Source organism: Zootoca vivipara, chromosome 17 (genome assembly GCF_963506605.1).
Source record: "Zootoca vivipara chromosome 17, rZooViv1.1, whole genome shotgun sequence".
Lineage (NCBI taxonomy): Eukaryota > Metazoa > Chordata > Lepidosauria > Squamata > Lacertidae > Zootoca > Zootoca vivipara.
Genome location: NC_083292.1, coordinates 20,522,240 through 20,537,941, shown reverse-complemented (window position 1 = coordinate 20,537,941; position 15,702 = coordinate 20,522,240). Strand labels below are relative to the sequence as shown.

The 15,702-nt window shown below is 44.1% G+C and overlaps 1 protein-coding gene across 3 annotated transcripts in view; it reads right to left on the bottom strand.

Moving 5' to 3' along the window:
- The window catches only part of TAOK3 (TAO kinase 3), a 122,800-nt gene extending 109,506 nt beyond the window's left edge, over window positions 1–13,294 (bottom strand). For 2 of the 3 annotated variants that reach the window (XM_035099363.2, XM_035099367.2), the window contains exon 1: window positions 13,108–13,294. The gene's annotated coding sequence lies outside the window, so the exon portion shown is untranslated. Of the gene's footprint in view, window positions 1–10,835; window positions 11,879–13,107 lie in introns of those variants that run through there. The other variant, XM_060269985.1, reaches the window with a different exon arrangement.
- Between the last annotated feature and the right edge of the window lie 2,408 nt (window positions 13,295–15,702).

Here is a 15,702-nt window from a genome sequence, read left to right as displayed (position 1 = left end):
TCAACTACTTGCTTTTGGGTATCAAGGAAACTGCACACCAGGTTGTTCATGCACCAATTAAAAACTTGACTCAGATCAGTCCAGCCTAATACCATTTTCCTCTGATTGGAAGCTGTTTTCCAAGATTTAGAGAGGGATGTGGAACCTGAGGTCCTTCAGAAGCTGCTGGACTACAATTCCCATCATTTCTGAACATTATTATTATTATTATTATTAATTTATACCCCGCCCATCTGGCTGGGTTTCCCCCACCACTCTGGGGGGCTTCCAACAAATAGCAAAATACATTAAAATATCACAGATTAAAAACTTCCTTAAACAGGGCTGCCTTTAGGCATTTTCAGGTAGTTGTTTATCTCCTTGACCTCCGATGGGAGGGCGTTCCACAGGGCGGGCACCACTACCGAAAAGGTCCTCTGCCTGGTTCCCTGTAGCTTTGCTTCTCGCAGTTAGGGAACCGCCAGAAGGCCCTCGGCGCTGGATCTCAGTGTCCGGGCTAAACAATGGGGGTGGAGACACTCCTTCAGGTATACAGGACCGAGGCCGTTTAGGGCTTTAAAGGTCAGCACCAACACTTTGAATTGTGCTCAGAAACGTACTGGGAGCCAATGTAGGTCTCTTAGGACCAGTGTTATATGGTCTCGGTGGCCACTCCCAGTCACCAGTCTAGCTGCCACATTCTGCATTAATTGCAGTTTCCAGGTCACCTTCAAAGGTAGCCCCACGTAGAGCGCATTGCAGTAGTCCATTGACCATGCCTGCTAGGGCTGATGAGTATTGCAGTCCAACAACTTGGGGAGGGCCACAAGTTCTTCATCTCTTGCCTAAGAGATGTTTCCCCACCCTAAAATTACCCAAGGTAATTTTAATTGGAAGTGGTTTGATGCATACAAAACATGTGCTGTACCAGTAAGCCATGAAACAGTGTTTTAGGTACAGCATAAAATTCCAAACTAGCTTTCAGTACATTGCAACCACACCTTTGCCAAATGAGAGCCATCGTTCATCTCCACATAAGCAGATTAAACATGTCAGAAGTACAAATAAATGGAAAAATCTTCTCAGGCTGCTTCGTGCCAGTTTTGTTGCTCTCTGTCTGATAAATGCAGCAAAAAGTCTATTAAAGCTTTCTACTTAAACTCATTTAAGAATACAAGAAAATTTCTTTTTATTTATGGTTTGTTTATGGTATGTTTATTAATGGTGTTTCTAGACTGGCTCATAACCACAGTTCTCTGGATGTCATACATGAAATATATTTTCCTACGATATAAAATCAAAACACGGCTCCATGTTGATTTTCTTTTGCAACAGAACCACACTCACTGGCCTACATTTCTGTATTTATTAAATTTCTATAATGCCCTTCATCTGAGGATCACAGGGCAGTTTACAATACAAAAACAGAAAGAAATGTAACACAGTAACAAACAACATCAATAACCCCCTACCCACCCCCAGTATATATTTTATTGTATTATGTACAGAGAGTGCATCACGTCAGGATGATTCAGCACTGACTACACTACTGTGAATCTATCTTGAAACACTGCAAAACTAACAGCAACACCCCCACATAAAACCACCATAGAGACAGATAGAAATGGTTTAAATAATAATACAATTTCTCCAATCAGCTCACGGCAGTGTACTTAGTTCTGCCCCCTCTTCTTTATACTCATAGTCCTACAAGGTAGGCTAGGCTGAGAGACAGTATTTGTCCCAAGGTCACACAGTATGTGACATGGTTGAGTGGAGATCTGAACCCGGGCCCCCTTTGCAGCTCTGAGAAAGCGTGGCAACACTAGAAAGCAGGTGTGTGAACCCTTAAGGTTAAACACATAAGGAAAATAGATCAGTGCGGCCTAGTGGTTACATGGTGTTTCCGGTGCATTCTGGCACTTGTCACAGTGTCCCATTGAGCCAGAAGAGGGTTAGTCATGCTAGCCACATGACCTGGAAAGCTGTCTGTAGACAAACGCTCGCTCCCTTGGCCTGAAAAGTGAGATGAGTGCCGCACCCCATAGCCACATTTGACTGGACTTAACTGTCCAGGGGTCCTTTATCTTTACCTTTTACCTTAGTGGTTACATGTATAGAACTGCAGAAACCTAGGTATAAATCTCCGGTCATGACCTTGGGCCAGTTGCTCTTTCTTAGCCTGACTTATCTCACAGTGTTGCTGTGTAGGTGGTGGTGGTGTCGTCATCGTCATCCATTAATGTTGTTAGTCACTTTATCTTGTCGAAAGAAACTTACAACCATCTTGTGTTGGAGGAGAAATATGCAGAGCATGTACTCTTTGAAGGGAGGGTATAATGAAAGGCACGACTTCTCCCTTTCCACCTTTGCCATACCATGAATAATTTTACACACCACCTTGCCATTGCCACCTTGATCACTTTCCCCCCTAAACTAAAGGGGCCCCCGAACTTACTAATTGAACTGCTATAGATTTCCCTAAAGATTCATGGGAATTAAAGCTTAGGAAGTATGCTGAGAAATCTATTGAAGAGCCATATCCAGACCCCAGGCTGGTACTTGAACCAAAGCCCTTCCCAGTTAAAAGATCTGCAGCAGCTTTTCATGCAGATTGCTGTGATGAGTTCATTTTAATGCACTGGGTTTTTATTTATTCATAACTTTATTTATTCATAATTAGTCGGGAGTTAACAACCCAGTTTTCTGCTTCACACATCAGGCTAGGGCACTTGCTCACAAATAACTCACCTGCTGCTTTTTGTGGGTGTAGCTGAAGTTATCTTTCTATGGAAGATACCTTGAAGTATTAAGACCAGCTATTGCGCCTAAAGATTCACTTCAAAACATACAGCATTGGAATCAGCCCTAAAGAGCAATCTGCAATAAACAATGTGTTTTCCAGTAGTAGTTATAGGTATATTTTTTTTCCTTTAGTGGTGCAAAATGTCCACCCACAAAAACCAATAGCAGAATGCTATGAGATGAGAAGGGATGAAAAGAGCATGACCACTTATTCCTGGAAAGAAAACTGGGTGGTATGAACACACTCTAAGGGACACAATATACAACTGCAGGTTTTTAAAATATTTTCTGGATTTGTTAAACTAGAGAGCATATCTAAAAACTAACAGGTTAAAAGGGAATTTGTACAGTACTAAGGCTGCCTTTTTCCAGTTTGAAAGCTTTCCATTATGGCTCTGCCAAAAGTGTTTTGTAAGCCCTTCTACATTAAATCTGACATTTCCCTACCTCTACAAGTTGAGTAATGAATTCTTCATGCACACAGTGTGAGCTCACCCTGTTAGAAATACAAGCACATGAACACTGCACCCATGTGCAAACCAGGAAGGCAGCCCAATCCCAAGAGTCAGTGGTAGAGCTCCACCCTGTCACAAAACCTTTCACTAAATGTTTTAGTACCACAGTCATCCTTCTGTTAAGAAGCAATTTCAATAATAAAGAAGATTTTCACTTTGGTTATAAGAGAGCAACAAAACATCTTAAAAACAGATCTAATCCTTATGTGTAAGTACGTAAATATGCTCAGGCACGGAGCATAAGAATGATGAATATTACAAGCATTTTGCCACTACTGTCTCTGAACTTGAGCCTCTTTTGGGTAATAAGGCAAGAGCAGGTCAAACAATCATTCCTGACCCCTATAAAAACTTCTGGATGAAGCTTGTTCCATGGATGATCTATAAGGGGACTCAGCTGCTGGGTTCTCTGGAATAAGCTAGGAACTTTAGCCTTGCCCTTGCCCATCCCCTACTTGGCACTGACAAGCCTTGGTGAGTGACTTACTACTGACCAGATTCCCTCACCTCCTGTCTGACTATCAATGAAGCCATGAGCTGCAGCAAGCCTCTGCCCAGCCAACCTCTCCAAATTTATGTGTGGGGGTGCTTCATGTACATCTATGTCATTTTAAAATGGCAATGATGAACAGCTTTTTGGTAAGGATGAATAACTCCATTCTGTTTAAGATGCAACTGAGCCAGGAGCTACTAAGCAGCAGAGAGTACAAGTTTTGGGTCAGTCAGGGGTGGAGTAAGCAGGAGCAAAACATAGCCATGCTCCACCCACCTTCCCGCATAAACACAGAGGAACTGGATAGCTCAGTTGGTAGAGCACAAGACTCTTAATCTCAAGGTTGTGGGTTCAAGTTCCACATTGGGCAAAAGAATCCTGTATTTCAGGGGGTTAGACTAGATGACCCTTGTGATGCCTTCCAACTCTACAATTCTATGATTCTATTAAGTCTCAGGGAATATCACCTGACCTGTTTAATTGGTGAATAGAAATGCACAACATTAATCACTGTGAATGGTAAGGAGTATGAGGGCTCTGGTTTGATCAAGGCCTAGCTAAGGATCCAACTCAAGTGTTTGTTTTCTTTTTAATCATGAGCTTAGAAGGCTGTTTCTTAAACTCATCCCTACAGTACTTAGATTTCAGTCATATGCAACCACCCTCTCGGACAGAGGCCACAAAAAAGCATTTTAAAAATCTGTGACTGTTGACCCACAATGGCTGGTTTCCAACAATCATGGCTGATCACCCTGATCATACCATCAAGCAAGCAAAAAGAATGTGGTGTTGTCAGTATATTGCTCATGAAGATTATTTCCTCTCTCCCTGCACCACAAGTGTACAGTCTTCCCTCAAAAGATGGGCAACAAGGAGGTGGTAGAAAATAGCCTTTCATATTTTAATCCTAAAACTAAGATGAGACACTTCCATGACAAGAGGTTCCTGTAATAAGATGAGACACTTATGACAAGATCCTGTAATACTGTTGAATATTTATGCAACCCTCTTGAAACTACTGCTCCAACTGTGGAACTGACAGTATACAACCCCCAAACTCAAAGTAGCCGCCGTATGGTAGGGAATCAAGAGATGAGGTGAAGGCCTGACTCTAAGCTTGGGGATATTACATATTCCTCTCTTTTTAAAAACAGCAATTAGGAGTACAAGGGTTAAAAGGAAAAGATACGAGGAGAGACATGCAGTAAGCAGTCTACCGAATTACTCACAGTAAGAATTACAACTGTTCTTATCCACCACTGTTCTGGAAGCATTGGGCATTTTTGCAATTTGCATTTTCCAAAAATTATTATTTTTTTCAAATTTAAATAACACATATTGGACTGCTAATGTGCATGTAAGTTTATCCTTTCTGGTAAATTAGTGCAAAAATTGCTTCCAATCAAAACAGTTCCAACTATGGGCCTGACTCAACCAGCTCTTCACCAACCTCCCTCCATAGGTTCTCAAGCAGCCAGCAGCTATTTGCCAGTCACATGACTTCCATTTCCCTTCCTCTTCTACTCTCCCATCACAAGTCACTACCAGTTACACAAGTTCAGATACAGAAGCAACTAAAAGCCATCATGAACATCAGCTCGCTCACACAGATGCTTCCTTCTTTAAAGAAAAAAAAGGAAGAAACCTTTTATATTTCCTGAACTGAAGCACAGTCCTTATTACTTACATAACTGCAAAGGGATAAACTAAAGAATCCACCTTCACACTACCCCAAAATACTGTTCTGTAGCCACACACAGGAAGTGGTCTATACACATACAAATTTTAAGGATTTTTATCTCATTCATGCAAACTTGTGCATAGTTTCTATCACTCTTCTTTCCCCATTATAGACAACTTCCTTCACACACACAAAAAGGAAGGCATGAAAGTTAATTCAACTCCAGTGTTCCAACACTAACCAATACCCTTCAGATTTCAATGCAATGGTAGCCACAGTTTTCAATACTGAAACATACAATAGGGTCTTGGTGCACTTAAATGGCACATGGACAATTCAGGATCAATTCTGCCAACACAATAAACATTGATTAGATTAAAAATCTAGCATCTATATAGTACATTTCAGGATTTATAAAGACAAGTGTCACCTTTCAAACTAAGAAGCACTTCAAGCCTACCGAAATAAAAGTAAAGTAAACACAATGATTAAAAAGAACCTAAAAACAGTGAGTCTGCACACACTCAAAACATCAGAACAACAGCATAAATTTAATCCAGTTATAAGCACAAATGCCTAGGAGAAAAGGAAACTGGTTAGCAATGGGATGCCTGCAAGTGGAAGGTGCAGCTCAGGGTCAACAAATGAGAAGGCCTTCTTGTTGTGATATCCTCTGTGATCCTACCTTAGTAACAAAAAGCAAGGCTTCATTCAATGACATATGACAGGGTGGTCCAATGAGCAGTCTGAGGGAAGCCTTTCTTTTTTTGGAGACCCTCAGCAACATTTGACACCCTCTCCCAGCCCCAGACCGAGAGTTGATGGTGGGGGCGTCAAATTTTGGCCTTGCTCCTCCTGCCCCCTGATGTGGAACAAGTTCTGTGTCAAAGTTCTCTTGCGGCCCACTTGGTATGAAAAGTTGGGCCATCATGACCTAAGCACAGGGAGGAACATATGTGCTAAAAAATAGGACAGGTCTCTTGAAAGAACTGCTCAGATAAAGCAGACAGTATTATCATTCCTATAGAGGGAAATGAGCCTGAATGACAGGGTTTTCTTGTGGCCACCTAGTGACTAGCTCATGCGCAAGGTGAGCATGATTTGAGAAGAGAGAGACTTGGTAGTTCATAATCTCAGCTACCACAATGAGCCAGCTTTTAGCTCTTTTTAAAGGAACAGGATACTTGGTGTTTGTAATCTAGGACTTGTTAGAAACCGTAAGCTGTTGCAGTTGCGAGCACGTTGGAAAACTGTGCCCTACTGTACTGGATGAAAAGTCTCTGTGCTGCTCATTTGCCAGCTAAGAACAAATGATTATAAATCTATAGATGAAATGCTGGCTGTGCCGCTGCAATGAAGAAACGAAGTGATGCAAAGAGTAACTTCATGAGAACATCTGCCTGCACGTTTTCTTATCAAGCATAGACATACTGTATAAGACTACTGCATATAAGACTACTTTTTAACCCAGCAAAATCTTCTCAAAAGTCAGGGGTCGTCTTATACGCTGGGTCGTATTTATTATACGGCGAGTATATCCCAAACTTTATATTTTAACTGGAAAAGTTGGGGGTCGTCTTATATGCAGGAATATACGGTAATCAACCATACACATAACTGTAACTCAGCGCTTTTGCATTATCAGTAGACTACCCATTTAAAGACCCTACACTATTTAAGAGTTGCTGCAAAGTAGGCAGTCATTTCATAAATGAGGAAACATAGGAAAGTTCTTCCCAGTCACTGTTCTGCCTTTCACAGTTCATTACGAGATCCTGCAACCCAGTCTACTTTGGGCAAATTGCACCCATTTGTCTAGATAACTTGTCAATTCCAATCAGCTAATTTCTTTTTAAATAGGAGGAAAGTTCAGCCACTACACAATCCAATATCAAATGCCCATTCCCCTATTTGGGGGCAGCACCCATGCAGCTAATTTATTAGAAGACTACGGTAAGTAAAAATGCATGGGTATTTTGGAAAATAATAACATCTGCAATTTATAAGAGCAATATATGGCAAACCAAAAGCTATGGTGAAGCCCAATAAAAGTTGGTTAGAATGACCATTCACAGAACCCTGTACTTCCTTGGTCAGCATAACTATTGCTATATTTTGAAAAGTTCTTGAAGGACAGTAACACCGGCTCTAACTACTGCTCACTTCCACTTTCACCAAGCCACAATCAGAGAGCTCTTTGACCTCTTCCTCCCCAATTCAAGAGCAAAACTTTGGCAGAGTTCATTTCCTAGTGCCCAATTGCTCTACTCACTCCCTTTTCATTGGATTTTGGCACAGGAGTGAGCAGCTGAAGTACAAAAGACACTGTCACCGGCTGCATTCACATGTGAAAATAAGCCAGAGTTAGTGGATGCCTGTGTAAATGGTTCCCACTGTAGTCCTCCTCTAGTGCAACCAACTAACTATGACCCTGGCTTGCCATTAAATTCTAACAGGGGGGCCATGGTTTGCTGCAAACAAACCACAGTGTGAAGCTAAAGTTTGTTCTTCGTTTTCCCATCATAGTTTGTTTTAGCAAAACAAGTCACAAACCTTGGGGTTACGGTTAGCTGTTCCCACTTGCAAGATAGAAAAGGAGAAATGTGGTAGCAATCTCTGCATTCCTGATATACCATTAACCATGGATTACTGAACAGCTGACACTTGGACTGCATTTTGCCTACATTTTATGTAGACACCTAAGGAACATGCATTTAATTGCCCTTTCTTCAGAAGGAGTCCAGGGCAATTTTCAGCAAAGGTAAAAATATAATGCCATAGGGGTTGTTACCATTAGGAACGAGGAGTTTGAAGTGTTATTTGCTTGTGTACGGTGGCAGAAGTGGGCAAAGTGAGTAATGAAAGGGGGATTCTTACAAGCTATGCCAAGGACCAAATAGGAAGCCTCAGGAGGTCATACTGCAACTCCCCCAAGCTGCCATTTTTTATCCTCACTATACTCTTTCATCAAGGCTTTGTCACAGAAATAGTTTGGACAGTTAAAGCAAAAAAAAAAAAAGAGTTATCTACAGGAATCCCAGTTTTGATGTCGTCTACATGCAACCACATTCCTTCCACTGCAAATCATGGAAGTCTAAACACAAGTTGTTATACAACCAGTTGCCTATGGATTACTAGCAAACTATTCCAGGATCAAAAGGGAGGGGGAAACCTAAGAAATAAATAGCTGTATCCAATATTAAGTGATCATAATACATAGCACCAAGAAAAGGAGGAAGTGCTAGCAACAAAGCAGGATGGCCGAAGAGCCATACACAGAATTATTTGAACAAAAATGTGGACAGCTGAAATGGAGCCTCACTAATACACAGGGAAATGACCACAGAGTTAGTTCTAGAATAATCTGTCTTCTTATGAAATGAAGCCAATATAGAAAAGTAAATACATGGGATTAAAGTCCTGATGCTTTAATTACTTGCCATACTTCTAATGCAACACAAAACAGGTACAGTGGTGCCTCGCTTAACGAATGCCCTGCTTAATGAAATTTCCGCTTAACGAAAGGTTTTTTCTAGTGGAGGTTGCCTCACTAGACGAATTCGTTTTACGAAAAATTTGTCTAGTGAATCACGGTTTCCCATAGGAATGCATTGAAATTCAATTAATGCGTTCCTATGGGCAAAAAAAAAATTCAATGCATTCCTATGGGATTCGCTAGACGAATTTTTCGTTATAAGAAAAGACCCGTGGAACGAATTAAATTCGTCTAGCGAAGCACCACTGTACTTTGTAATAGTACGGTATACAGGCTACAAGTGATGGGAGTAGCATGTAAATAAACAAGCCCTACTTTCCTTCTGCAAGAGCATTTCTAGGTCTATGTTTAAAGAGATGAGCATGGTACTTAGTAAAGCTGCAATATACCTTCAACCCATCGGAAACTCACTGCATTACCACTTTTACCTCCAGACTAAAGTTAAGCTATGGCATGAAAACTGCTCTCATGGCCAAAGCTTTTAAAACAAACTGCACACCCATGGTTTACATCTCTCACTGACCACCACTAACTAAGGTAACTAACCCAGATTTGCTTTACTGTCAATACAGTACCTCCCCTCCCTGTAGAGCACCAGTTCCCTGCAACTGAGCACAACTTCTTTCACTCTCTAACTCTCCACACACCGTGTCACTGCTGCCCTTCCTTCATCCTTCTTATCCAAACTTCACAGTGTCATTCCACGCCCACAAGTATAAGTAGTTTACATCTTTACCTAATGTTATACTCCAAGTTAGCTATGTAACGTGGGTGTTTTGATGTTAACTACATATCAATTTGCTCCTGCAACCTTTCACAGCTGATTCACAGGATCCAAGATGTCATCTAACACAAACACACCTTAAACAGGCTTGTTGCATACTCATGTACAGCTTTCCACCTCTCCCCAAGCTGTTACTCCTGCTTGGCTGCTCCCTCACACTGCCCCCCCCCAAAAAATTATTTCCTCTCATCTGCACCCCACACCGAGTTGCCACACTTACATTGTTGCTGCCAAAGCTACATCTGCCCTCAAACTATTTTTGGGCTCCCTTCACACCTGACACCACTCCGCCCATCCCTGACTCCTCACATTTCGCTCCCTCTTCTGAAGCTATTCAACACTCTTTGTTTCTTCACCCCTTCTTGCACTGGGGGTTGCCCCCTTAACCAACCCTTCTCTTTTGCACCGAGGACCCCTCATAATGGGCTGTCTCACTGTTGAAGGCATACATATTGTTACATCTCCTAAATTGCCCTCCTCCCTTCTTTTGTTTTTCTTCAAGCAAGGTCCAAGTACACACATCTCTCCCTACCTCTGCCTCTCCTCAACTCCTTCTTCCACCTCATGCCCTTCTCATCTGACACTGTTACCAGGGAGAAAGTAGAAAGTCCCCACATCTACTTCCAGGGCAGGCTTGTGTCTCCAGCTGTTTTTGGATTACAATTCGTGTCATCCCTGACCACTGGTCCTGCTATCTAAGAATGATGGGAGTTGGGTTTCCAGCTGTTTTTGGACTACAAGTTTGGGAAACCCTGCTCTAGGAAGCTGCCTTATGGAGTCTGGCTATCAGTCCACCTGGCTCAGCAGTGTCCACACTGGCTGATAGCAGCTCTCCAGGGCTTTGGGCAGAGACCCCTTCCCAGCCCAACCTGGAGATGCTGGGGCTTGAACCTGAAACCTTCTGCATGTGAAGCATGTGCTCTATCACTGACCCACCCACCCCTCATCCCCCCCCAGGTTTCCCTTTCACCTGACATTACCTCCATTCCTACAGCATTAAGGAGGACTTCTATCTGGCACACTCCCCTCCAAATTCTTTAACCCTCTTTCATCCCACCTGCAGGTCCATCTCACATACATACCCATCCACTTTTCATCCCTTTCTGTCTCTCTTCTCTTCAACTTCCTTCTCTTCAACTTCCTTCCAACCTGTATCTCCTCTCAACCTTCCAACAGGTTCCTCTATCACCTGACATTTTCTCACCCTACTGTATTGGGAGAAGATTTCCTTTCATTATTATCATTTTTAAAATCATACTTATATTTCAAATTATTTCTCAGCCACCTTTCAAATAGTCTTCCCAAAGGACAGCTGACCTTAATGACCTTCTCTATGGCAGCTGCAAAATTGTGGAATTCCCTCCCCACAGAGGTGCATCTGGTTTCTTCACTATACACCTATCAATGAAGGTTGATGGCACACTTCTCTGTGCTGGCATTTGACACCTGAGACATGTGTTTTCAGGTCCCACTCTATTCCTGTGACTATACTCCGTTTTAATTATTTGAATTTTAAATTGTTGTAACCCGCCCTGTAACTTGTTGGTGAAAGGCAGGCAACCAATTTAACAATAATGAGGAAGATGTTGTTTCTCCTCCAGACTCTTTCCTTCTCTTAGTACTCTCTCATCCCCAAACTTGTTTTCCCTACCATTATCTCTCTCCCAATCACACAATTCCTCCTCTCTTCTCCCACCCTCTCCAGTGACACTTTCCTTTTCAGCTGATGGTGTTCACATATGCTCCCTTCTTCCCTCTAACAACTCATACCACCCCCATGTCCCACCCCACTTATGACCTGCACCAGTGTTGTTGTTTTTCTGGGGGTACAAGGGTATGTAGCACCAGCACCTTTTTTCTAAATGAAAAACACTGGTTAAAAGTGTGGCACTTAATGTAACAACTTCATGGTGAGTACTGGCACCTCTTTTTCTACAAGAAAGCACTGACCCCCCCCCAACCCATGTCTCTCGTTGCCTTCCTCCAACTTGCTCCTTTTGCATTCTCCCACTTGATCACATCTCCTAACTCCCAATAGTGTGTGTCTGTCCCTCCTGCCTTTGCAGCCTTCCTCTCTCCAATGTCACCCTCCCCGCTGGCCTGCTTTCCCCTCCAATTGCTCATAAATCCACCTCACATACACCTTCCCACCTCACATACACCCTGTCATTTCTCTCTCCCTCTTTTGTGTTTCCCAACTTATTCTCCCACCAGTGTCCCCTGTGGGCCTCTCTCCTCCCTGCCTTCCCCATCCTAGCACCCCACCCTGCCCTCAGATCATTTGTCCCTCTGATTCCCCTCCCCAAAGTCCTAGGGTCCCACCCCGCACATACCCTTCCCAATTTCTCCCCCACCAAATGTTCCCCTTATTCTCCCACCCCTCATGCACAACTTCCCCCATTCAAGTCTCTGGCTATCCGCCTCCCCTTCCTTCCTGTCTTCTCATTTGCCATCTTCCCTTCTGGCCCTCTTCCCCCTACCATCACCCTCTGGCCCTCCACACACCCCACACTCCACACCAGGTGAGCCAACCTGAATAAAATATTGGTTGGGGGGCAGGTAAGCCCTGCCCTGCATAATTGATCACAGGACATGGCACACACACACACCATTTGAATGACAATGCCCATTAACTTGGGGGGGGGTCAAATATTTTAGCGGGGTGTGTGTGTAAAGCGACCTCAGCCCCTAGCAGTTGGCTCCTATGCAAAAAATCATCCTGGGGTCCCACCCCATATATCCTTCCCCTCCAGCTGCTCTCCAACCCCCCTTTACTGGAGAAGGGGAATATAAATAAATAAATAAGTAAATAAAAATAACATATGGGGAGGGACCACAGAACTTTTTTGCGCCCGCTTTTTCCACCTGACACTCCCCCCCCCAATCTCCGTCGCTTCCCCCTCCCTCCACGTCGTTTCTCCACAGCTGCCTCCTTTCCCGCTCTCGAAGCGCTTCTTTTCTAAACTCCCCTCAGAGTCCGGTTCTCCGCTGCTGCTGCTGCCTTCACTTCCACCCCCTCGGAAGATTTTCCTCCCCGATAGTGAGGGGGGGAGGAAGGGGAGAGAAAGAGGTGCGGGGTCCCCCCTTCCCCCGGGGAGCGCTTCTCCTCCCCCTAAGCTTCTTCTCCACGCCCGACTCTCTTCCTCGCCCCCTCAGGCTTCCTCCCCGCCCGCTGCCACCGACGCCTGAGGGGAAATCAGCAGCTCTCCCCGGTCAAGAGAGCCCGACTCCTCCGGACGCGGAAAAGTTCTTCGGCGCCCTCCGGCCCCGGCAACCCCCGCTGAGCCAACCCCAGCCTGAGCGGGTGGGGGAGGGAAGAGAAAGGGACGGGGCGACCGGCGCGCTTGAACCCACCTCGCTCGGCTCCTGCTGCCGCCGCTGCCGTCACCGCTTCTCCGCCTGAGGTGCGGTTCCTGCTCCTCTCGTCAGGCGCGGCCAACCGCGTTCGATCGCCTCGGCGCTCGACTTCGCAGGCTGGCCGACCTCGGGGTGAGCCTGGCCTCGTCGCCTTCGCTGTCGTCGGGCTAACGTCGTCGGCCGTCGGCTCGTTCGGCCTACCCTCCTCGTGGGGGCGGGGAAGGGGGCGGAGTAGGGCCGGCGCAGGGCCAATGAGGATCCGGAACGCACTTCCGCATTCCAGTAGAGGGGAATGGAAAGTTCTTTCCCGTGGGACGGGCAATAGCGGTTGGTTGCGTTTGAGAGGAGGTTCAGGATGGGCTGGGAAGAATTGAACTGGTTTAGGATTTATTTATAATATACTGTATATATGTGTATGCATATGTATATGTCTTCTTTTTTGGCGATCACTCGTAGCCGAGTAAGATTATCAATCTCTTTTTAAAAAAGTGACAGAACTGATTGTGGAAACTATCGAGGCATCTCTCAATTAGCTGCGGCCGGCAAAATTCTTGCAAGGATCTTAGAAAACCCTCTGGTAACAATATCCGAGGTGACCCTTCCTGAATCCCAAAACGGTTTTCGGCCTTCTAGGGGGACAGTGGACATGATTTTCACCGCTGGACAGCTTCATGAAAAATGCAGAGAGCAAAACCAACCCCTGTATATGGCGTTTATTGACCTAAGGCTTTCGACACTGTAAATCGTAATGTCCTGTGGACTGTCCTTCTGAAAGTTGGCTGCCCAGATAAATTTGTAAACATCATTCGGCTCCTCCATGATAATATGACAGCAACAATTGCAGATAACAATGGCTCTCAAAGTGAACCATTCACAGTGGGATCAGGTGTTAAACAGGGTTGTGTTATTGCCCCAACTCTATTCATTATTTTCATTGCCATGATCCTACACTTTGTGGACGGGAAACTCCCCACCGGAATAGAAATCATATATTGAACAGATGGAAAGCTCTTCAATCCGAACAGGCTATGTATATGTGCTGTATATGTATATCCATCCCAGTTTCCTCCAGGGAGCTCAAGGTGGAGTACATGGTTCTTCTCCGCCTTATTTTATCATCACAACAGCCCCGCGAGGTAGACTAGAGCAAGAGCTAGTGACTAGCCCAAGGTCACCAAGTAAATTTCATGGCTGAGCGGGATTTGAAACCTGTCCTTCCAGGTTTTATTTAGCCCAACACTTTAACCACTACACCACACTGGCTCTAATTAAATACTGACACACTAGGCTGCAAACCTCCTAGGACTTAAGTATCACTTTTCACTACTCTTAAAAGTTCCCTGCAAACTTGCTGTGAGGTTTTCTTCTTGCAATAAAATGATATAGGAAATAATATAAATAAATAGTTCCTGGGCTAGAAGAGGATAAACTTCATGTATTTTTTGTAACGTGTGTTAGCTCTTCAGAATGTGACTTAATTCTAGCTTCCTGTCTGAGCAAAGCCACTCTGCTGAATACCTCTTCTTCTTCTTCTTCTTCTTCTTCTTCTTCTTCTTCTTCTTCTTCTTCTTCTTCTTCTTCTTCTTCTTCTTCTTCTCCCACCCATCTGGCTGGGTTTCCCTGCCCACTCTGGGTGGCTTCCAGCAAAATATATTGTATTTTGATAAAATATCAGTTTTGCAACAGTAGTATCTTGCAAATTCAGCTAAAATTGGTATATTTCTAAATGTGGAAGTACATATATATTACACACATACACACAAACGTAGTCAAAGCAGCTTGTGCGTTTTGTTTAAGAAACACTGAAAAAACACATTAAGAAGATATGAACTGGAAAGCCCCCTGGTTTTCTTAAAACATAAGCTGTGTTATACCGAGTCAGATCATTGATCCATCTCACTTCATATTGTCTTCTGCACTGACTGGCAGAAGACAATATGGAACGAGATGGACCAATGAGTATAGGAGGGGAGTGTGCTCCTGTGCTTGGGTCCTGCTTGCAGGTTTGTTACAGGAATATGGCTGACCACTGTGAGAACAGGGTGCTACACTAGATGGTAAAGGTAAAAAAAATGTAGTATAAACACTGACAACTGGAAAACACTGGCCTGCAAGCGCTCCAGTTGGAGAACAGCCTTGACCAAAGGTGTCATGGGCTTTGAAGACACTCGAACTCAGGATGCAAGGGAGAAACGTGCTACGGTAAGAGGTAGGCACGCTTGACAAATCCACACTCTGATCAACTCCCACCCGGAAACCAATGTCCCCACTGTGGAAGGACTTGTGGATCCAGAATTGGCCTCCACAGTCACTAACGGACTCATTGTTAAAACCGTGTTTATGGAAGACAATCTTACTCGGCTACGAGTGATCGAAGAATAAGAATAAGAAGAATAGATGGGCCATTGGCCTGATCCAACATGTTTTTATGTCCTAGGTGCAATCTCTAGCATCTCCAGGTAGGGCTGGGGAATGTCCTCTGTCTGCAACCTAGCAACCTGTTCTTACAGTGGCCAACAAGATGCCTGTAGGAAACCTACAAGCAGCGTCCCAACACAAAAGCATGGTCCTCTCCTGTGATTTATATAAATT